The following is a 22,843-nucleotide window of genomic DNA, read 5'->3' as shown; positions in this document are numbered from 1 at the left end:
CTGAGCCAAAGCCAGATGCTTAACCAACTGAGCCACCCAGGTGCCCCACACTTTTTTTTAAAGTTTATTTATTTACTTCTAGAGAGGGAGGGAAAGTGGGAGGGAGGGAGAGAGAGAGAGAGAGAGAGAACGAACTTTCATGGGGGCAAGGGGCAGAGAGAGAGGGAGAGAGAATTCCAAGTAGGCTCCGTGCTGTTCAGCACAGAACCCAAGGGGGAGCTCAATCTCTGTGCTGTTTAGTGCAGAGCCCAATGTGGGGCTCGATCTCGCCACTGTGAGATCATGACCTGAACCAAAATCAAGACTCTGCCACTTAACCGATTGAACCACCAGGTGCCACCCCCCTGCCCCACCACCGCATATTCACTTTTTAAATGGAGTCCAAAAAATAAAGAAGCCAAGGTTAGAACTGAGGACGGCATTAGATAACTTTGACAACTGTTCTAGGTCCCACTTTTGAGGGGTGGGTAGCTTGAGATACAAATGGAAGGCATGGAAACCCTGGTGGTTATTCTTGTTACATAGTTCTTCACAGTATCTTGAGGCCATAAAAGAAAACCAAAGCGAAAAATCAAGATCTAGAGCTACCAAAATTCTACAATATCTGAAGGCAGAGGCCATGTTTTCGGTTTCTTTTATGATTTAGGGCTGGACACATTAGTACGTAGACATTAGTACGTGGATAAGTACCAGCCATGTGAAACTAGGCTCCAGCAATCCAGTCCTTTGGGTTTAGGCCAAGATTTACTGTGGTCTGAGTAGAACCAGGGAAGGGAAGCCCCACGTTTTTCATGTTTACCCTCTTCCATGTCCTCTGAGATGTTTTGGTGATTCATCACTAATTCTTCCAGCAAATCTGTATTGTCTTCTATATGGCACTTGCCATAAAGATATGACTAAGATAAATGTTATCTTTGCTTAAGGGTCTGGTTGTAGCTTAAGTTCTGGTCAACCTAACTTTGCTGTTTGGCCTAGATCGGACAGCCATGGGCAGAAAGCAAATCCAATCTTCTGATAGATTTTCTGGGACATGGTATTATGCACATGCTTGCAAACCCTCATATGTTTTTTCAAGGAACCCAAATTCCTTGGGATATAGAGCCCCAAATTAAGGTTCTTTTCATTTAAAATACATCTAAGTAAGATTACGAAATAATCCCGACTAATTTCAGTCTATATAAAGAGCAAGCAAATCTGGGAGAATTCTTTCTCAGGTTCTCCTCCTCCCTCTTCTTTCTCCCAACACCATACCCTCATTCTGAACACAGGAAACAAAAAGTGTTACCAGTAGCTCCAGGCAAAGAACAAACTGGGTCATTAGAGATTTTTACATCTTTCCCAGTTTTGTAAGTCCGTGGTCTTTTTTGGAAGAGCGTATTATGGAGAGATTGATCATGCATGCAAAAGGAAATGTTTGCAAAAATACATCACTGGTTTGTCTTTGCTGTAGCCATCAGATACATCTACAGAAGAATTTTGTAGATAAAATTTAATCCTCTTCTCCTATGAATATTTGTCTTCTTTGCTCCTTAGAGGATTTCTAGTGAATACCCATTTTTCATTGAACTGTAAGTTTTGGAAGCCATTATGCACATTAGAGGGATTATTTGGAAAAGAGCTACTTTGAATTAGTCAGAGCCCCAACAGGAAACAGATGACGCTCTTGAATTAGAATCACTGAAGGGGGGGATTAATAAGGGCACTGTTTCTAAGATGTGGATGTGATATAGGGGAACCATAAAAGATACTTCAGAAACCAAAGACTTTAGTGCTGGTACCTGTAAAGATGTTACAATGTCCTGAAGGGAGTTGAGAAGGTACTCACTGGGACCCATAAGGGGAGAGTTTTGGAGAGACAGCTGCCTTTGATTGAGGAAGCCATTCAGTTCAAGGCAGACTGGCAGGGAGGGAATTAGGGAAATAAATAACCTGGTCTCAATTTTCTCTCTGATCTGTGGCAAGGGTCTTCATGAACCAAACCCCACTGGAAAGTAAAAGAGAAGGAAGACATTGATATAGTTTATACAGATCAGGCTTTGAAGGCAGAGAGCAGGATGGAGAACAGATTTGGAAGGAGAAATGGAAGCTATCCTGGGGCACCTTCCTTGTTGGGGTTAGAAACCCCTTGAACATAGGGTGTAGCACAAAGAGATTACAAAGTTATGTATTTGCTTGAGCCATCCCTCCAACTTTAGATTTAGGTATGCCTCTACTGAGTCCCTGTTTAGCGTCAGAGTCTATTTGGTGTGAATAAAATAGACAAAAATTCCTACACTCATTGAGTAGGAATTGGTGGCCTATTGGCGCCATTTTTATTGGTGGCCATTTGTATTAGGAGTTGTTTAGTTGCAAGAGAAAGTCACTTAAGTTAGAGATTTTAAGGGCGCCTGGGTGGCTCAGTTGGTTAAGCAACTGGCTCTTGGTTTCGGCTCAGGTCATGATCTCACGGTTCATGGGTTTGAGCCCCGAATCCGCCTACACGGCAGTGCGGAGCCTGCTTGTGATTCTCTTCTCTCCTCTCTCTGCACTTCCCTCCTCCTCTCTCACTCTCAAAATAAATAAATAAAAACTTCGAAAAAGGAAATTTAAAAATGATTACGTGTAAGACATCCCCCTCAACTGTTATAAGTCCATCCGGCAACCACTCTGAGTTTTCTGTTATACCTCTCTTCTTTCTCTTCTCTCTCACAATATCTCTATCTCTCTTCCCCTACTTCTTGTCCACCAGGAAAAAGTGGTTTTACTTTTTCTACATATCCCTCTGAATCTGTTCTCTCCTGTGTATCAGGCAGACTTCATGTTAAGGCTCTTTTTTCTGTTTCCCCATGTTTTCGATTTGTATGTATCTTGGTATCTACTGTTTCCTGTGATGTATATGAAAGTACTGTCTCAAGTGGTGGTGTTCATTCTCCTGCAGTCTACACTACCTTCACCGTAAAAATGGCTGTTCACGTGACAGATGGTCTTCTGTGCCATATCTAGTCACCCATTTGTCTATTCTCTAAAAATTCATTAGAATATTGAGTACCTTTTTACATAAGAGGTCAAAAGAAAATTCCCGTGCAATGATGGACATTTTGTTCACTCAGGTAGGTATTGGGACTGGAGTCGTCTGGGCATATGATGAGCTATACGCTATTTGAAGAAGCGGCTAGCAGATGGAACAAACCAAAGTCAGAGCTCAAAGTCCTAGGCTATTTCCCGTTTGAAGCACAGTGCCCAAGAGATGGGAGCACAGACCAACTCATGTGCAGAGTGGTTGAAAAATGGTAGAGGGACTATTAATCTGGAATAAGAATCCAGGTTCTGCAGGAGGAGAAACTCTGAATCTCAGATTGTTCTGTACTCAGCAAGCACTTACCCAGGGTCTGCTCTTCCAGAGGTTCTACTCTAGCCAACCTGGTTCCTGCCCTCAAGTGGGTTTACTCATTTACGAAGGTGCAATAGGGAGTTGTCCATGGTTTCAGGGCCCACCCACATATTTGGATTTCCGACTTCATCTCTCCCACTTGCTGTGCATTTTCTTTAACATTTACATATGCTGAATACTTCCATTCTATTTTGAAACAATAGGTTCATGCGCCTTGTTTTCTAAGCATCACTTAATTTTCTTATTTATTTCACAAGGTATAACATTATATATACATGCACTGTGTGCCTTCAATGATCTACTCTGCCTTTTGCAGCAGTTTTGGGTGTAATGAGGGGGGAGGTATAATTGTAGTCTGTCCTTCCACATTTTTCTAGCCTCTGGTTTTGAGTAACCGCCATGGCCTAAACTTGCTGCTTGAGTTTACATTTGAATTTTTTTTAACGTTTATTCAATTATTTATTTATTTATTTATTTTGAGAGAGAAAGTGAGTGAGAGAGTAAGCCAGAGAGGGGCAGAGAGAGAGAGAGAGAGAGAGAGAGAGAGTGAAATCCCAAGTAAGCTCTGAGCTGTCATGGGGCTGAAACTCATGAACTGTGAGATCATGACCTGAGCCAAAACTGAGAGTCAGACACTTACCGACCTGAGCCACCCAGGTGCCCCCTGAGTTGACATTTGGAAAGAGAATTCCCTACATCTGATACAGTTCTGCATCCGGTGTGCAGTCTTAGATTTTCTGAGGAGTGTGTGGATTCAGTCTCCCTGGGCTGCATGGGTGCAGGTTGCAACGTCATTTCATTCTAGACTGGGTTTCCTACATTTGCAGTGTGTGCATAGAACTTTGTATAGATCTTGTTAGAAATGCAGAAGTGTAGACATAGATCTTGGATTTATTAGTTTCCTAAGACTGCCATAACAAAGTATCTCAAACTGGGTGGCTTAAACAACACAAATTTACTGTCTCACTATTCTGGAGGCTAGAAGTTTGAGATCAGTGGGTCGGCAGGGCCGTGCTCCCTCTGAGGGCACTAGCAAAGGATCATGTCAGATCTCTCTCTTAACTTCTGGTACTTCCTTGGCTTGTGGCAGCATAACTGCAGTCTTTACCTGGTGTTCTCCCTGGGTGAGTGTCTGTGGCCAAGTTTCTCCTTTTTATAAGTATACCGATCAAATTGGATTATGGGGCCTTCCATATTTTGACTTAAGAATTCAGTAGCTAAACGCATTTGAGATGATCCTATTTCCAAATAAGGTCACATTCTAAGGTGTACAGGGAGCTGGAACTTCAACAATTGAATTTTGAGGGGGACAGAATTCAACCCATCAGAACGGATGGGTTACTAGGAAGTGCTATTTTTCATATGGTATTGGCAACTTGAGTTGACCCCCATCTTGGACTCCAGTAGCTTAATGCCAACCAGTTCTTTTTTTTTTTTTTTAAGTTTATTTATTTTGAGAGAGAGAGAGAGAGAGAGAGAGAGAGAGAAAGAGATGGAGAAAGGGAATATCCCAAGCAGGCACTGCACTGTCCGTGCAGAGCCTGATGCAGGGCTTGAAGCCATAAACTGCGAGATCACGACCTGAGCTGAAGTCCGCTGCTTAACCAACCGAGTCACCCAGGTGCCCTTAATGCCAACCAGTTCTAAGCAGATTTTGGTCCGTTGCATACAGGGGCACCTGGATATACCTCTCCCCCTGCCCCATAGAGTGGCTCTTCTTCTTGCCCAAGCTACTCCAACCTAGTCGCATGGATTGCCTGTTACAGCTTACTCAGTGGTGACACACGAATAACTCAGAAGTATGGGGGAATTAATACCCCATGGGCAATGAGAGATAAAATCCAACGAATAAAAGCTTCCTCTTTCATCATCAAGTGAATAGAGCTGAAACCCTTTGCACTATGGTCTTTGGGCATCTTGCCAAAACTGACCACCAATCACCAGTAGCGGTGGCCAACTTGCTCACTGCATTCTTATTTTGTTTTGTCCACCTTCCCTCTCATTTCTTCAATTCCTTATTCCTGCTCCTTGAGTTCACTTCCCAAATAAACTGCCTGTATCAAAACCTTTGTCTAAGGTCACGTCTCCCATACACAAAGCCTCAGATCCAAGCTTCCCAGGTAATCCTGGTGGAAGTGATCCATGAACCAATCTTTGAGAAGTTTTCCAAAATTCTGTGCAAAAAAGAATGGGTTAACCTCCTATGTTAATGTATTTGTTTAGTAGGACATACCCCACACCACCTTCTTTCATTTATTCTGGAAAAATATGAGAGATCCTGAAGTTAGGAGCTATATGAGCAGAGGTCCAAAACTACAGTAAATCTCAAAATGAGAAGCAAAGCACCCACTGTGACAGATGCCAATAAGTGACCAGATACTATGGCTAGTACTGTCTGACCTCAGAAGACCTCTGGGTGTTGGTTCAGTGTGAGTCAATTCTCAAAACCTCATTAACTCTGTGCACTGAGAAAATTTAGTTTGGGGCCCTTAAATCTGTGGGTCATACGTGGCCACCCCTTCATTAAGCAGGATCCTTTGGGGCTTTAGTAGTAGTCAAGAGGTGGGAAAGCCAGCAGGCTAAGAACCTGTAAGAGGTTAGGATGTGGTATTTCCCTGCTATATCCCATCTAAACAAGTCTTGTGCTGCTGAGAACCCTATCCTATTCTTAAAGCTTCATTTGAATAAACCACCAATTTATGATAGCCTTGAATTTGGCTGGGCAGATATTCTAACCTGGACTTTCTTAAGTTTATTTTTTATTTATTTTTGAGAGAGAGAGCATGAGCATGAGAGGGAGAGGGAGAGGGACAGTGAGAGTGGGAGAGAGACAATCCCAAGCAGACTCTGCACTGTCAGTACAGAGTTGGATGTGGGGCTTGACCTCGCCAGCTGTGAGATCATGACCTGAGCTGAAATCAAGAATTGGACACATAACTGACTGAGCCACCCAGGAGCCCCTAACATGGACTTCCCGTTTGCTACTTTCTCTTTGCTAAAGTCTCTATTTGGACTTTCTCTTTGCTACTTGGCTGACAGGAGGGCCAGTTCTGAGACTTGAATTGGCAATTTAAAAAGACAAACACTCACCAGAATGGCCAGCTCAGCAGAAAAGATGACAGCTCTATGTTCTGAGTATCATGATTTCAAATCCTGTCATGGTTGGTCGGTCGTATGTGCTCAGACACAGTGGGGGAAAAATATCCCTGGGGGGGGGGGAAGAGAAATAATATTAACTAAGGAAGAGAAATGGAAAATTTATGTGTGTTTCTGTGTGTATAAAATGATAATCATTATCATTTAGTGTCCAGAAACATGGTTTGTGCATGGATGATTCAACATGGAAGAAGAGAGTGAATAAGAGAACATGATGAGGACAGACCAGCCAGGCTGTGGCCACCCAGTGACCCTACATCTACTGGTAATGAGGCTGGTCATCATACTATCCATGTTGCGTTTGAAAGGTTTTGGACTTGGGGAGATTTGGGCTTATCCCACATCTCCCACATTTACCGTCTACGTACCGGCCAGTTACTTAACGTGTCTAGTAATAGTACCTTGCAGGGCAGTAACGATTAAATGAGAGAATGTATCAAAGGCACCCCAGCTAATTATTAGTACATAGTAGCCATTCAATAAATGGGATAAATTATGGTAATTGTTACACAAAAACTATTTTAGTGGACAGTAATTTAGCATATATGGATTACGTCTCAGGATTTTGTGTGCCGTCTTAGTTCCTGAAGTGACTTAAAGAACTGAGCCAGTAGTCACTGGGCATGGACCACGAGGGCAAGATAGAGGGAAAGTTGGTATGTATTTGAGGTGATCACATATATGCATTTGATGTGTATACTTATAATGTGACATATACATGTACTTATATTTTTTGTTTTTAAAATCCTCATAAACCTGTTTCTCTTTATCTTGTTCTTTTTTTCATGATTGTAATATCTTCTCAGTTCAGTGAGGTGTATAGATGATTGTTCAGGGAGCAGAAATGTCAGTCAAAGGATCTGTTTCCTCTAATTGCTTTTTTCCTGTGTCTCTGCTGATCCTTGGCTGTCCGTTTACATCTATAAGAGGGACACTGAAAAGTTGATTGTAACACCAGTGGGAGTTGTCAACTGAATATCCCTGTAGGTATCTGGCTGGGTCATACCTTTGGGGGAACTTTGATGAAGTTTTCCTGTTTCATTGGTTGTTTTCCTGAGCAAAGATATTTTCAGTAGCTTTCCTTGAGGATAAAGGCATAATGACCAGTATTTCTGGGAGCAGATAGCGCAGAGGTCTGGGGAAAGCTCACCATCCAGTATTGACATTCTCGGTCTGTTTGCATCTTTACTCGACTGGCAGATGCCAGGTACAAAGACTCTACTTTTGCCCTTTCTAGAGAATACATCTCCAACATTGCTCTGAGGTGAATGGAGAAAGTTTCAAGGAGTGAAGGAATGGATCTGGGGACCTAATTGCTGCCCAAATAGATTTTATTTAAGCTCATCTTCCTTACTTCAGATCTTTGTTTTTCCCCATCTCTCTTCACTTCTAGAAGTACCGAATGCTGCTACTGAGGGTTTTGTTGTGCAAGTTGATGTACTTTGTGTTGTTTCCTCACTGCTGGCTCAAGATTAAGAGTTTGTGCGTCCTAAAATCCTTTACCCTTGGTTGCCTGTCAGCTTTCCAGTTTCCAAAATATTATTACTGTTGTGGCCTCTTCTGTTTATCAGATCCTTGTGGTTTTGTGCCTTTCAGGTGTTAAAGTGAGTTTGTTCAATCTATTATCTTTAGCTACTCTTGTATACTTGTTATGCTCTTGATTAAATCTACTTAGTTTAGGGATACCTGAGTGGCTCAGTTGTTTGAGTGTCTGACTCTTTGGTTTCAGCTCAGGTCATGATCGTACGGTTCACGGATCGAGCCCCTCATCAGGCTCTGCGCTGACAGCATGGAGCCTGCTTGGGATTCTTTCTCATTCTCTTGGCCCCTACTCTGCCCTCTGTCTCTCAAAATAAATAACTAAACATTAAACAAATTTTTTTTGAAGGTTTTATTTATTTTTGAGAGACAGAGACAGCGCAAGTGGGGGAAGGGCAGAGAGAGAGAGGGAGACACCGAATCTGAAACAGGCTCCAGGCTCTGAGCTGACAGCACAGAGCCCGACGTGGGGCTTGAACTCACAGGCCACGAGATCATGACCTGAGCTGAAGTCAGATGCTTAACCGACTGAGCCACCCAGGCGCCCCAAACATTTTTTTAAAAGTCTGCTTAGTGTAGAAGTTTTATTTTTCGACCTTTACATAGTATTCAGCAAAGCAAGGTTGCACAACATGAAGACAGAGGAAGAATAACTGGGTCAAAAAGAAATGAAATGAATTTTGTGTCTTGAAATATCTATGGACTTGAACCTGGGCCTCAGGCCTGCCATGTCCATACTCCCATATGTAGTTAGAACATTTATGAGTGTTCCCTCTTGCAAGTTCTCCATGTGACTAGTTTAATGAAATATCAACCATTTTGTCTGGTGTTTCCCCTCAAGAATGTCCTAGAGAACAGTTAAGTTCATGCCCCAGAACGACTTCTTAAATTCTGCCCTCTAATAAACGTGAATATAATAACCGGGAAGAAAAAGGCATTGATAAATATATATGTGTGTATATATGTATGTGTATCTGTATACAGTAAAGCCTTAGATTGCGAGTGAGTTCTGTGAGTGTTCCGCAAGACGAGCAGACATTTCTAATCAATTTTAACTTGATAAACCAGCGATGTCTTGCAATACGAGTGGTACATGACGCCGAATGTCACATGGTCACAAGTGAGCCAATGGTTTTTGAAATTTGCTTTGATACACGAGTTCTTTGGATTACAAGCATGTTTCTCGAATGAATTATGCTCACAAAGCAAGGTTTTACTGCAGAAGATATATTCTGGAGCCTGGTGTAGACTGTGCTCTCAATTCTTATTCCGCTTGTTGGCCTAAACTGCAGTGGTCAGAAATAAGGCAAAGTCACATTACCTGATTGTGAACTTGGCTACGCAAGCTGACACTTACTCAGGCACGTGTGTTGTGGTCCCTTGGAAAACCTGCGATCCAGACCCTTCCTCTTCAGGATGTGCTGCCCCTGCTTCCTCTTCATACAGTACATTGAAAACTCAGAGGAAGACTGGGGAAAACGACCCCTTTTCCATCTATCCAGGGTTGCTGCCATTCCTTTCCGTTCCCACGGCCAGCCTGTCCTGTCTCCTCCTGTTTCCTCACTTCCCTCCAGAAAAGAAAACAATGAAAAATATTGCAGATGTTTCTGAAACCCCAAACTTCTAAGACTTGTTTACCAGTTTTCCTGTCGTTTAAGCCCTGTTGACTTCAGTTTTTCCATCTATGGCGTAAGGAGATAAACTATGACCTCTTCTGACCTTTAATAATTGTTCTGTATTTTCTTTTTCTTTTTTAAAAATTTTACTTATTTATTTTGAGAGGGAGAGAAAGCACAAGTCAGGGAGGCGCAGAGAGAGAGGGAGAGAGAAAGCATCCCAAGCAGGGTCTGCCCTGCCAGCTCGAACCCATAAACCATGAGCTCATGACCTGAGCCGCAGTCGGATGCTTAACTGAATGAGCCACCCAGGCGCCCCTGTTCTCTGTTTTCTTGTACACCCAGAATATACCACAGAAAGTCTATATAAATTCCATGTTGCAAACTAAATGGAGACACACGTCGTCAGAAAAATCCTCTGATTAGATTTCACCAATAGGGAAGAGGGGAAATGCATTAATCAAGCAGAGAGAGGTGTTCCTTTTTCCTTCCACGAGGCATTGGCTGCTGCCTTTGGGAAAGTAAGTTATTTTAAATCGAAATGGGGATGAGCAATCTGTGACCAGACACATGGATTATCAGAGAGTTGTGCGAGGGCACAGGTAGTCGGAAAAGGAAGCAAGGAGTTGCTCTAGTCAGTCACCGAATGGCCTAGGTAAAGTAAGAGATTTGAGGTCAGGATGGGCAAGACTTCCCTTACCAGGTATAGGCATGGATCAGGAATAAGACGCAAGGGGGCTTTCTCTTCTCCCTGGAGGAACCTTTAGAAAGTTTGAGGGAAAGTAGAGGCATGGACCAGGACACCCAGCCTGCCAGCAGTTTGTAGTCTGGGAATAAGGCAGACCGGAACTGACCCTGATCTGAAAGCCAGGGAGCCAGGCTTCCAGTTCTCGTTCTACAACTAGCTGGGTGATTTGACCCGATGTAATGTTCAGACTTCTTCTCTGTAAGGTTAGCAGATTCAACTGCTGTTCTTGAAAACCGTATATTTTTAACATTTTTATAATTCTATAAAATGGAAAAGAAAAGGTTTCTTTGTATTAGTGAAAAGATCATTATTTTTTAGGTTGCTGCTGTTAATTGGTTGCTATATGTTAGGCATTGGATTTTGCATTTTAGATACATTAGAAGTTGTAACTGAGATGGTTCTTTATCTGTAAACGCTACGGATAAATATTGTAACAGATAACAAAGCCACGATTTGAACCCAGTCTACCAACCACTGGATTTAGAATTGTAGAATAGAGAGTACCTTAAATTAAAAGAGTATTCAAGCCAATAATCCTTTTTAACACATGAGGAAACCGAAGAGTAGAATCTTTGTTCCAGTACTTCCTTAAGGTATAAATTGAAGGAAGTCAGTCTTGTTCCCTAGTTTTCTGGGTCTCTTAATTCTAAGTGCAGCTTTTTCCCCCCATGCTGTAGGCTGCTTTGCTGTTGAAAAATTGCCTCAAGCTGGTCTCCAGCTGTGTCTTTCAAGAAATAACTGCTTAGGGTACAAGGAGGTAGCCTGAACCCCTTGGAGAAACACAATCTTTCAGATGTGCTTGGCTCAGCATTTCTGAAAGGTCCTTTGCATAGGCATGTGACTTTCAGACCTCATTGGATGTGACTTTAAAACAAACAAACAAACACTGTCTTCCAGAACCTTTTCTCTGGGCTTAATTCCATTCAAATTAGAGCTGTAGTCCCAGTATGCAGTGAGCAAGATTTGCCGGGTTATATGTGAGAAGAGAGCCTGCTTCATTTTGTCAAAGTTTATACAAAGTGTCAGCATGGAAAGTATGAGCATTGCCCCCTGGGGGCCAACGTTATGCCCTGTTTATACTTTTCCATTGCACCAGTTCCCTGTCTCCATCTAGCTAGCGCTTGTTGAAGGCAAAGCCCATGGCTGTGCTATGTTAGTTAATCATGGTTTGCACTGGGCCATTTCTAGAGTGCATAGCAAAGTAGTAAGAGAGACAAAATCAGGTATATACGAAGTAAGGAGGAGGAAAGAAATATAATAAAACTATAAGCTTTTTTTTTTTTTTTTTTTTAAGTAGGCTTCATGCCCAGTGTGGAGCCCAACATGGGCTTGAACTTACCACCCTGAGATCAAGACCTGAGCTGAGATCAAGATGCTTAACCAACTGAGCCACCTGGGTGCTCCTAAGCTTCTTTTTCACCTTTGGTTATATTGCAACAAATACCTTCTTTTCAAATTGCCACTTCTTCCCCACTTTCAGTTTAGAATAGGATATTAAATGATATTTTAAGATTTGATGTAAGATAAATCAAGAGAGCATAATACAAAATTATACGTTAAGTCTGCTATCATGCAACAATAAGCTTTCATAATGAAAAATAATTGCAAGGGAACATTTGAAAATAAAAATAGTTTTGAATTATGGGTGCTTATATCTGCTCTCAACATGCTTATTAATTGTTATATGGCCTTTTAATTAGACAAGCACAGAGATTTTAAATGGGTTCTCCAGCAGGAAAATGGGGGCCAAGGATAAGAGCAAGCAATTCACAAAGGAAGCAAAAAAAACCCAAAAAACAAAAAAGACCACTAAACTTATCAAAATCCCCCAATTTTGTTGATGCTAAAATGCCTGCTCCTGAAGTTTAATTTCATATGTCAACTTGACAAGACCACAGAGTTCTCAGACATTTGGCCAAACACTATTCTGGGTATGTTTGTTGGGGTGTTTGTAGATGAGATTAACCTTTTAATTGTTAGGCACAATAAAGTAGATTGCTCTCTTCAATGGGGGTTGGCCTACTGCAGTGGGTCAAAGACCTGAATAGACCATAAAGGCTGAATAAGAGGGAATTCCTGTCTATTTACTTGAGCTGGCATATTTTCTGCCTCTGGACTTGAACTGAAACACTGGTTCTTCTTGGGTCTCTAGCTTGCTGATTACAGATCTTGGGACTTCTCGTTCTCCAGAATTGTGTGAACCTATGCCTTATATTAAAAAAAAAATCTCTTTTTTCTCTGGAGAAACCTAATACAAGATTTAACAATAAAAAATATCATGGGGGTGCCTGGGTGGTTCAGTTGGTGAAAGGTCCGACTTCTGCCCAGGTCATGATCTCATGGTTTGTGAGTTCAAGCCCCGCGTCGGGCTCTCTTCTGTCACCACCGAGTCAGCTTTGGATCTCTGTCTCTTTTTCTGCCCCTCCCCTGTTCTCTTTCTCTCAAAAATAAACAAACATTAAGAAAATCATTTTGTGCCCATTATCTTAGTTTGCTAGAGTTGCTATAATAAAGTACCACAAACTCAGGGCTTAAATAACAAACATTTCTTGTGTCACATTGCTGGAGACTGGATGTCTGAGGTCAATGTGTCGGCAGGACTCTGGTTCCTTTTGAGTCCTATGACGAATAACGTATTCTGTGCCTCCCCTAGCTTTTGACGGTTCACTGGCAATTGATGACATTCCTTGCTTCTAGAAGCATGTCTGTCTTCGTCTTCACCTGGCATTCTTTCTGTGTGTGTCTATATCCAAATCTCCCCTTACTATAAAGACACCAGTCATATTGGAATAGGGATGCCCCCTACTCCATCATGACCTCATCTTAACTAATTATATCACCAGTTACCGTATCTTAAATAATTATATCTGCAATGACCCTATTTCCAAATAAGTCTGCATTCTAAAGTACTTACAGTAAGGACTTCAACATATGAATTTTAAGGTGACACAGTTTGACCCATAAACATTCCGCTGTCTGTTCCTCACAGATTCACATCACATCCACAATATAGTCATCCATCCTGGCATCTTAGAACGTCTTTGCCCATAGCAGCGCTATTATTAGTAAATACAAAATATTGCCCAAATATCCTCTAGAAATGGTACGGGTGATGTATGGTTCATCCAGGGGCAGAATTCCTCTCCATCTGTGAATCTGTGAAACCAAACAAGTTACTAGCTTTCAACATACAAGGTGGGACCGACACAGGATCTGGATATGTATTCCCATTCTAAAAGGGAGAAACTGGAAGGAGAAAAAGGTATCACAAATCCCAAGCAAGTCCAAAACCTAGAAGGATGAATTCGTTTAGATTTTAGGGCTTGAGAACAATCCTCTTTGGTTAATTAATGCTCGCTCCTGCAGGCTCTGGGCCAGAATTTTGCCCCCTTGGCCCTGGGAAATGGCCTTGCCCCACCCCCACCTCTAGGCCCCACCCCCGCCAGGACTGTGCTTTCTGGGTTGTTGAGATGAGTGACAGCCTCACCAATTTCTACATTCATGCCTCTGTCCTCAAAGTCATTCTCCTTCCATTTAATTCCTATATTAAAGTCCAAATCCTAGTACTTCAGAATGCAATCTTATTTAGAAATAAGGTCATTGCAGCTATAATTAGTTACAGTCAGGTCATGCTGGAGAAAGGTGGGGGCCTAATCCGGTATGACTGGTGCCCGTATAGAAAGGGGAAATTTGGACACAAACACAGGGAAAATGCCACATACAGACAAAGACCGAGATGAGGGTGATGCTTCTATAAGTAAGGAATGTCATAGATTGCCAGGAGACCGCTTGACGCGTTGAGTAGTTACTCTAATGTCCTGTGGAATATAAGGTTTTCCCCCTCTGGTTGGTGGAAAGACAAAGTATTCAAGACCCTCATTGTTCTCCAAGGATCTTGGATAGTTCTGTCCTTAGCCTGAGGTAGATTTCTTCTCATACTATTGTGCTGATCATTACTGAAGACATAACAAAGATCTTCTGGAGATCGATCTTTGTTTCTATGCAGGTGTCTCCTCTGTTACCCTGTCCTGTGAACCTTAGCCACCATGGCCTCTTGGACCCCCTCAGTCCATCTTTCTAACTCAGGGAGATTGTTGGGTTCTTCTGAGTTCCCTCTGTGAGGTGGCCTCAAAACTGTCTTGACATTAAGCTGGGAAAATCATAGGCCTTCCCTTATCTGTTTCCCCTTTTATAGGAGTCATACATTGTCCTATGCCTGATATCCGATATCTGAAAACCCTTAGACTATATATTTTGTTTTCTGTCTTCATTGTTTTAGGTGGGAGGGTAAATATACTCCGTATTACTTTACTTGGGCCAGAAGCGGTTATCTCTTTTCAGCCACATTGAAAGACCATTCCCTGCCTAAATTCCATAGTAGGCTTTTTTTAAAGTTTATTTCTTTATTTTAAGAGAGAGAGAGAGAGAGAGAGAGAGAGAGAATCCCTAGCAGGCTGTGCACCATCAGCGTGTAGTCTGAAACAGGGCTCAGATTCATGAAATCATGAGATCATGAGCTGAGGTGGAAGTCAAGAGTTGGATGCTTAACTGACTGAGCCACCCAGGCACCCCTCTAGTAGATTTTTAAAATAATCTTTTTTTAAATTATTGAACTGTAGTTAACACACAATGTTATTAGATTCCCGTGTGCAACACAGTGATTTGACAAGTCTGTACATTACGCTGTGCTCACAAGTGTTGCTGCCATGTGATGTCTTACAACTTTGTTAAAATACCATTGACGCTATTCCCTGTGCTGAACCTTTCTTCCCTGTGGCTTATTCATTCCATACCATCCTTTTTAAACTTGCCCTCCTTCTTCTTATATTTACCTCCACCAATTCTGCATGCTTTCCAGATTAAACTTTCTGAAACACTTTTCTAAGAAAGCAAGACACCTCTTTTCTTAAATAGCTTTAGTCACCTTACAATCCCTAAACTCCTTTTTTCTTTTCTTCTGATGTTTAAGGCCTCCTTTTAGAATGAAAAGCATTTCATGGGGCGCCTGGTGGGTCAGTCGATTGAGCGTCCGACTGCAGCTCAGGTCACGATCTCATGATTTGTGGGTTCGAGCCCCGCGTCAGGCTGTGTGCTGACAGCTCAGAACCTGGAGCCTGCTTCGGATGCTGTGTCTCCCTCTCTCTCCCCCTCTGTCTCCCCGCTCACGCTCTGTCTCTCAAAAATAAATAAACATTAAAAAAATTAAAAAAAATGAAAACATTTCACTTGACATCTCCCTTCTTTGTCTTTGAGGGATCTGCACCTTGGAATAGCACAGAATTATCCTTTTGTGCATAATCAGTGATCCTAGGTGTGCGGGAAGGTCAGAGCATGGGGACGTATGTAGCTGACGGTCAAAACCTGTGATGTTAGGATTGTGTCTTATTTACTCGAATCCTTAGTTTATAACATATCTGGCATTTATTTGATAACTATGCATTCCGGGTAAACCACAGTACCTGGAACAGAACTTTTTTCGTAACAGTTCTCCAAAAACACAGCTTCGCTTAGCAAGCGGTAAATAAATGTAAAACCTCAAAAATGTATGAATTGCAAGAATTCCTCTTCATCAGTGAGGCCGTATTGTCACTGGTGTTTTCTGTTGCATATCAAGCCATGGGTAGCTCAGTCTGGGGAAACTTACTGACTTGCCATTGTTTCTGCATCTCAAAGACTGGGATTTAGCATAAAATGTTTGGGAGGAGGAATTCCAAGGAAAAGCAAAACCGTGCCTGGGGGAAATGTCACTTGCTGAGATTCGATTAAGAAAAAATAAGGAGGCGGTTTTCCTAGCATTTCACTTGTCACTTTTATTTGTCAATAAAATGTTTTTGAATTTTCCCAGTTTTTAGAACAACCGACAGCGGCCGCTAAGCTGCCTGGCTGATTATCTCAGCACTGACCTGTAAGCAGCCCCCTCTGGGGTGAAATGCAATTGAGTCTCCGTATTAACTCCAGTCCTGAGCAGCTCCCCAGCAGTCTTGGTTATCAGGCTCAGAACACATTGAGTTAAGTAGGAAGGAGCTCGGTGGGTAATAGTTTTGTGACGCAGATGACTATCAGCAAGGCTAAGCCGAAAATGACTTCTCTGGGGCTGCCCGGGATAGGAAAATCGGGGTGAAAGTTGAGGTTTTGCTGCAAGGTTTGGTTTTCTATCCTTTGGAATGGTCTTGCTCTGTGGGTTAAAGGCCACCGCTGTACTCATGAATATATACTATTTCTGGCTGCTGTAATTGATTAGCTACACTTTGCGGCTAGCATGCCAGCCTCCATTCGAGGCCTGAGGGGCAGTACAGAATAGCGGAAACGTCGAAGCTTTGAGTTATCATTGGCCACGTGAAAACAGACAGCGACCCTGACGGCAATACAATACATATGAAACGGAGTGAATTTTGAAACGCTGTCTTTCTGGCGCTTCCTAGTACGGCCTCCATGTTGGTTAGATTGCTCTAGATTTTTAAATTTTTTATTAAAAATTTTTTTATTAAAATTTTTTAATGTTTATTCATTTTTGAAAGACAGAGAGAGACAGAGCACAAGCAGGCGTGGGGTGGAGAGAGAGGGAGACACAGAATCTGAAAAGGGCTCCAGGCTCCGAGCTGTCAGCACAGAACCCGACGCGGGGCTCGAACTCACGGACCGCGAGATCACGACCTGAGCTGAAGTCGGACGCTTAACTGACTGAGCCACCTAGACACCCCAGGTTGCTCTAGAGTTTACAGGGAAAGGACTCTGAAACCCTCAATCTTAATATTTCTTAATTTTGCCTTTATCTTCATTTATATATCTAAGCAGATAGTCTTATCCATGTGGTAGGAAATGGATTCGACATCTAACATGGTATGTATGGCCTTAGTCCAAGACCTGGACTGTGGGGAAGACTACATCGTGTTGAATCCCAACTTTACCTGTTAGGAGCTGTATGATACTGGGTAAATTACCACACCTGTCTGTGCCTCAGTATTTTCATCTGTAACATGGAGATAATACAATGACTGCCGTCATGGTTGTTCTAGTACCAAGTAAGTTAATAAATATCAAGTACTTCCCTGGTGCTTCCCACATTGTAGACCTTATTCTGAGTTTTAGTCATTAGTATTATCTGAAATCACAAGAGAATAGGAGTGTGCCTGTCTACAATGTAAAGCTTGGAATTCAGGCTGATGTTACCTTTCCATCCTCAACCCCTATTTGTGAAGGGCTTTCCTTTGTGTTTGCTTGCGCACACAGGTAATTTGTTCTCTGGGGTTTGATAACTCTGCTGTCTTAGCTGATGAGCAGCTCTGCAGATGGAGACTTCGTTTGCCCTTTCACTTGTTCTGTAAATAAGGAGCGGCTAGCACAAACAGTGTGTATTTCTAAATACCGCTGTTTGTAACTATATTTTTCACTAAATAAAAGCACTGGCTTTTTGAAAAAAAAATTTTTTTTTTGAGAGAGAGAGAGAGAGAGAGAGAGAGAGAGTGAGCGAGCACAAGGAGGGTAGGGGCAGGGTGGAGTCGGGGGGAGAGAATCCCAAGCAGGCTCCGAGCTGTCAGTGCAGAGCCTGATGTGGGGCTAGATCTCACGAACTGTGCCATCATGACCTGAGCTAAAAGCAAGAGTCGGACGCTCAACCAACTGAGCCACCCAGATGCCTCAAAAACTGTGGCTTTTATGGGAAGTCTTTACGTCGTGTTGCTGGGAGTACAAAACTGCATGGATACTCCTTAAGTGTCTGAGATAGATACCAGCTACCATCGATCATGGGGCTCTTGTCTGTAGGGCTGTAGACACATGCTTTATGAAGCATGTCTCCTGGAGCTCTCAAAACCTCTTTGTGAAGTGGATGGCATTATCCCCACCTTAGAGATGGTGAAATAGAAGCTCAGAGGGACGAAGGTACTTAACAGGGTCACACATCTCTGTCACCTAGGTCTGTTTGATTTTTTTTTAAAATTTTTAATGTTTATTTAGTTTTGAGAGAGAAGGAGAGAGACAGAGACAGAGCATGAATGGAGGAGGGGAAGTGAGAGAGGGAAACACAGAATCCAAAGCAGACTCCAGGCTCTGAGCTGTCAGCATAGAGCCCTGTGTGGGGCTTGAACTCACGAACCGTGAGATAATGACCTGAGCTGAAGTCAGATGCTTAACTGATTGAACCACCCAGGTGCACCTAGGTCTATTTGATTTTGAATCTTCCAGTTTGTTTTATCACACTGCACTGCCACTCTTCCTGTTTTTGTCTCAGAATTGGCCTTACTCCAGATACTGTGCGTTGATTTATTTTTTCCTTCTTGCCTTGTATTGCTTTGGTGATGGTTTTCAGCAACAGACATAAACATCAGAGTTCAATGAAGATAGTTGACTTTAGTTCAGAAAACTAAGCCCAGAGACTTTCTTTGTGGTGTTAGTGAATGAAATCTTTGTTAACTTAAAAAAAATTATTTTACTTATTTATTTATTTTTAAGTTTTTTTTAAGTTTTATTTATTTATTTTGGGAGGGAGACAGAGAGTGAGCAGGGGAGGGGAAGAAAGAGAGGGAGAGAGAGAATTCCAAGCAGGCTCTGTGCTTTCACTTTGGAATCTGACGTGGCGACATTTGAAAATGTTCTAGTAAATGGGAGAAATTAGGGGCACCTAGGTGGCTCACTCGACTCTGACTTCGGCTCAGGTCATGATCTCAAGGTTCGTGAGATCGAGCCCCACCTTGGGCTCTATGCTGACAGCTCAGAGCCTGGAACCTGCTTCAGATTCTGTATCTCACGAACCGCAAGATCACGACCTGAGCCGAGACCAAGAGTTGGACGCTTATCCCACTGAGCCACCTAGGTGCTCCTAAAACGATTTCTATTCAAGTATATAGTTGACAAAATGTTACATTAGTTTCAAGTGTAAAATGTAGTGATTCGATAAGTCTGTAGGTTATGCTGTGCTCACCACAAGTGTGGCTACCGTATATCACCATGCAACAGTATTATAATCCCATCGAGTATATTCCTTATGGTTTGCCTTTATTTTCCTGTCCCTGATTAATTGTGTAACTGGAAGCCTGTATCTCCCACTCCCCTCACCCCATTTTGCCCATTACCCCCTGGCAACCGGCAACCACCAGTTTGTCTGCTGTGTTTACGGGTCTGTTTCTGTCTCGTGTTTCTTCCTTTGCTTTCTTTAGATTCCACATATGAGTGAAATTGTGTGGTATTTGCCTATTTTGGTCTGACTTATTTCACTTAGCATTATACCTTCTGGGTCCAATTGATGGTTAAACTTTGAAGCATCTCTCCAAGTCACCTGTCATGGCTACTAAGAAAGCTTGTTTTTCCTTCCCCCGTTCATGCTCTGTCTCTCTCTGTCTCAAAAAAAAAAAAAAAAAAAAAAACGTTAAAAAAAAAAAGGGGGGGCGCCTGGGTGGCTCAGTCGGTTGAGTGTCCGACTTCGGCTCAGGTCACAATCTCACGGTCCGTGAGTTCGAGCCCCGCGTCGGGCTCTGGGCGGATGGCTCAGAGCCTGGAGCCTGCTTCGGATTCTGTGTCTCCCTCTCTCTCTGCCCCTCCCCCGTTCATGCTCTGTCTCTCTCTCTGTCTCAAAAAAAAAAAAAAAAAAAAAAAAAACGTTAAAAAAAAAGGGGGGGGCGCCTGGGTGGCTCAGTCGGTTGAGCGTCCGACTTCGGCTCAGGTCACAATCTCACGGTCCGTGAGTTCGAGCCCCGCGTCGGGCTCTGGGCGGATGGCTCAGAGCCTGGAGCCTGCTTCGGATTCTGTGTCTCCCTCTCTCTCTGCCCCTCCCCCGTTCATGCTCTGTCTCTCTCTGTCTCAAAAAAAAAAAAACAAACAAAATAAAAAACAAAAATGTTAAAAAAAAAAAGAAAGCTTGTTTTTTTTTGTTTTTTGTTTTTTGTTTTTTGCTTCAGGCTTAAATACTCTGATGACCTGAGAGTTAGCGCACGCTAGTCCCCACTGTGCTGAGAAGGTAGCCACAGTGATGGAGTGAGGTGAGAAATACAGGTTGAGCTTTTCACAACACACAGAAAAACCCATAGGCTCTTCTAGGACGTACGTGGGTGTTATCACGAGGAAAGAAGATCTGGAAATGACTGTTTATCAAAGCTGTGATTGAAGGAGGGAGTGCTTCTCAGTTCTTGTCTAACTTTTCATTTTCGCAGTGGCTACACAGCACGGTGGTTTAGAACCATTGTTGGATGCTGGAGCCAGTGGGGTGGCTTCCAACAACAGCTGGACCTTACTGACCAGACGAGTGACGTTGGGCAGCAACTTAACTCATTGACTCTTCACCAGAGCCCTATGAGGTAGGTACTAGTATTATCCCCACTTCACAGATGAGGAAACTGAGGTGCACAGAGAGTTTATATGGCCTGCCTAAGGTCACCTGTCCGAGCCAATCGTTTAAATTGGGGCCTTGGTGTACGAGAAGCCAGGATGAAAATGGAAGCTTCAAGTGAAATGCTTTGTCCCTTTTCCCGCCGTATCTCCCAGCCCCTTTCCGTATCTGTCATCAACGTAATTGGCTCTTGCCTTGACACATTTTCTTTCTCCCATGTCTCTGCGAGTTCCATCCTGACTCATCTCACTTCCTTCCAAGTGGGAAGCATCTGTTGCCAATGGAGGAGGAATGGAGGGGATGGTGGGGTGTCCCCTGGACAGAGAATACTGACAAGTGCTGGGAATCCTCTTGCGGAGCTCTGTGACATCCGCTCGGCTCTATGTGCATGCCCTACCTCGGCTTCTTGTGCTTCATGGGTGACGGGGAGGAGAATTTTCCTCTGTCCTTCAAGGTTCTTTTAGCAGCTCTAAGAATTAAATTGACATGAGACAGATTCACATGGGAAAATCACATTTGGTTCTGCAGGTACAGGGGCGCCATGAGAATGTGAGGTCCGCTGGCAGTCAGGCAGTTGAGGCTCATGTGCCGTCCAGAGCTAAGGAGAAAGGGGGAGGGGTCCGGGGCTTCAGCGTCAAGGAGGACATTTCACAGGAAGCTGAAAGAGAGTAAGTGACTGGTAAACCAGTGTTTCCAGGGGCTGCCATAAGCAACGGAACATGGAGGAATTTCAACAAACAGATTTTGCTGGATTTCTCCCCATCTGCACACCTAGTTCCTAAGATACTGCAGTTATCTATGGTTCTCGTTTCCTTCCTGGAGCAGGTCTTACATCCGATTCTTTTAGGCAGTTAGGCGGAAGGGCAAGGGGCCTTCCTGAACCTTCTATTTCTTAAAAAGAAGCAGGCTAAAACAATGCATATGCCAAGGAGTAACATTTTGGTTTGGCAAACTTTGCTAAACACATTTTGGTTAGGCATCCGATATGCCTAAGAGTCACCTGGAGATACTGTGGAGATGAAGAGTCTGATTCAGTGGGTCTGGGGAGGGGCCTGGGATGTGTATTTATTTTTTTAATTTTTTTTTATTTTTTAACGTTTATTTATTTTTGAGACAGAGAGAGACAGAGCATGAACGGGGGAGGGTCAGAGAGAGGGAGACACAGAATCTGAAACAGGCTCCAGGCTCTGAGCTGTCAGCACAGAGCCCGACGTGGGGCTCGAGCTCACGGACCGCGAGATCATGACCTGAGCCGACGTCGGCCGCTTAACCGACTGAGCCACCCAGGCGCCCCTGGGATGTGTATTTTTAACAAGGTCCTTGGTGATGCTAATTCCGTAGGGCCCTGGCTTAAATTTTGAGTATAAGTGCTACCTCATCTCTTTTCCCCAGAAGAAGGGACACATGAATATGGGTGAGTCTGATGTCTAGGAGATTCATGTCAAAATAATGAAGCTACATAATAAAGATCTCAAATGAGAAAAAAAGAAAAACCAAACAAACAAAAGAAGGGACACACATCAGTTACTTACGCGGTGAGCATTCAGGGCATTTCAGGACTGTAACAGGGAGCATGGCTAGGTCCTCCTAGAATATCCTGCTAATGAGAATCACGATTTATTATGAGTCCTAATGAGCCCTAAGCTTCCTGTTAGTGGGCTGTTAAATTCTCCCGGTTTGTGGGGGTGGGGATGTGTGGTGATGGGGTGATGTGTGATTGGACATAATGCATGCCCACTGAGCTATAGCTGTGCCCACTAACCCAGTCTCCAGGTCTAGGCTGCTGCTGTCCCATTCCTGACCTTACCTCTGTTTCCTTCTCAGAGTTAAGTCTGTAGAATTCCAGCTCCTTGACTGGAGCCCTGACCACCTGCCTCATCTTGCCAGTCCCTCTTTTTTAAATATATTTTTTATTTTTTTATTTTAAAAAGAGACCAGGAGCAGGGGAGAGGGGCACAGAGAGAGGGAGAGAATCTCGGCGCAGAGCCCAACGTGGGGCTTGATCCCACAACCCTGGAATCGTGACCTGAGCCAAAAGCAAGAGCCAGTCGACGCTCAACAACCTGAGCCATCCAGGTGGTCCTTGCCAGTCC

At 43.2% G+C, this 22,843-nt stretch overlaps 1 long non-coding RNA gene across 1 annotated transcript in view; it reads left to right on the top strand.

The window, feature by feature from the left end:
• The window catches only part of LOC131501917 (uncharacterized), a 144,668-nt gene extending 123,827 nt beyond the window's left edge, over positions 1-20,841 (top strand). Inside the window, exon 4 of the long non-coding RNA XR_009256927.1 lies at positions 20,575-20,841. This is a non-coding gene — a long non-coding RNA (uncharacterized LOC131501917). The remainder of the gene's footprint in view (positions 1-20,574) is intronic.
• Positions 20,842-22,843: the final 2,002 nt, after the last annotated feature.

This window comes from Neofelis nebulosa, chromosome X, assembly GCF_028018385.1.
Source record: "Neofelis nebulosa isolate mNeoNeb1 chromosome X, mNeoNeb1.pri, whole genome shotgun sequence".
In the NCBI taxonomy this organism is placed as follows: Eukaryota; Metazoa; Chordata; class Mammalia; order Carnivora; family Felidae; genus Neofelis; species Neofelis nebulosa.
Note: the sequence above shows the minus strand (reverse complement) of the source record. Positions and strands in the feature narration are given on the sequence as shown.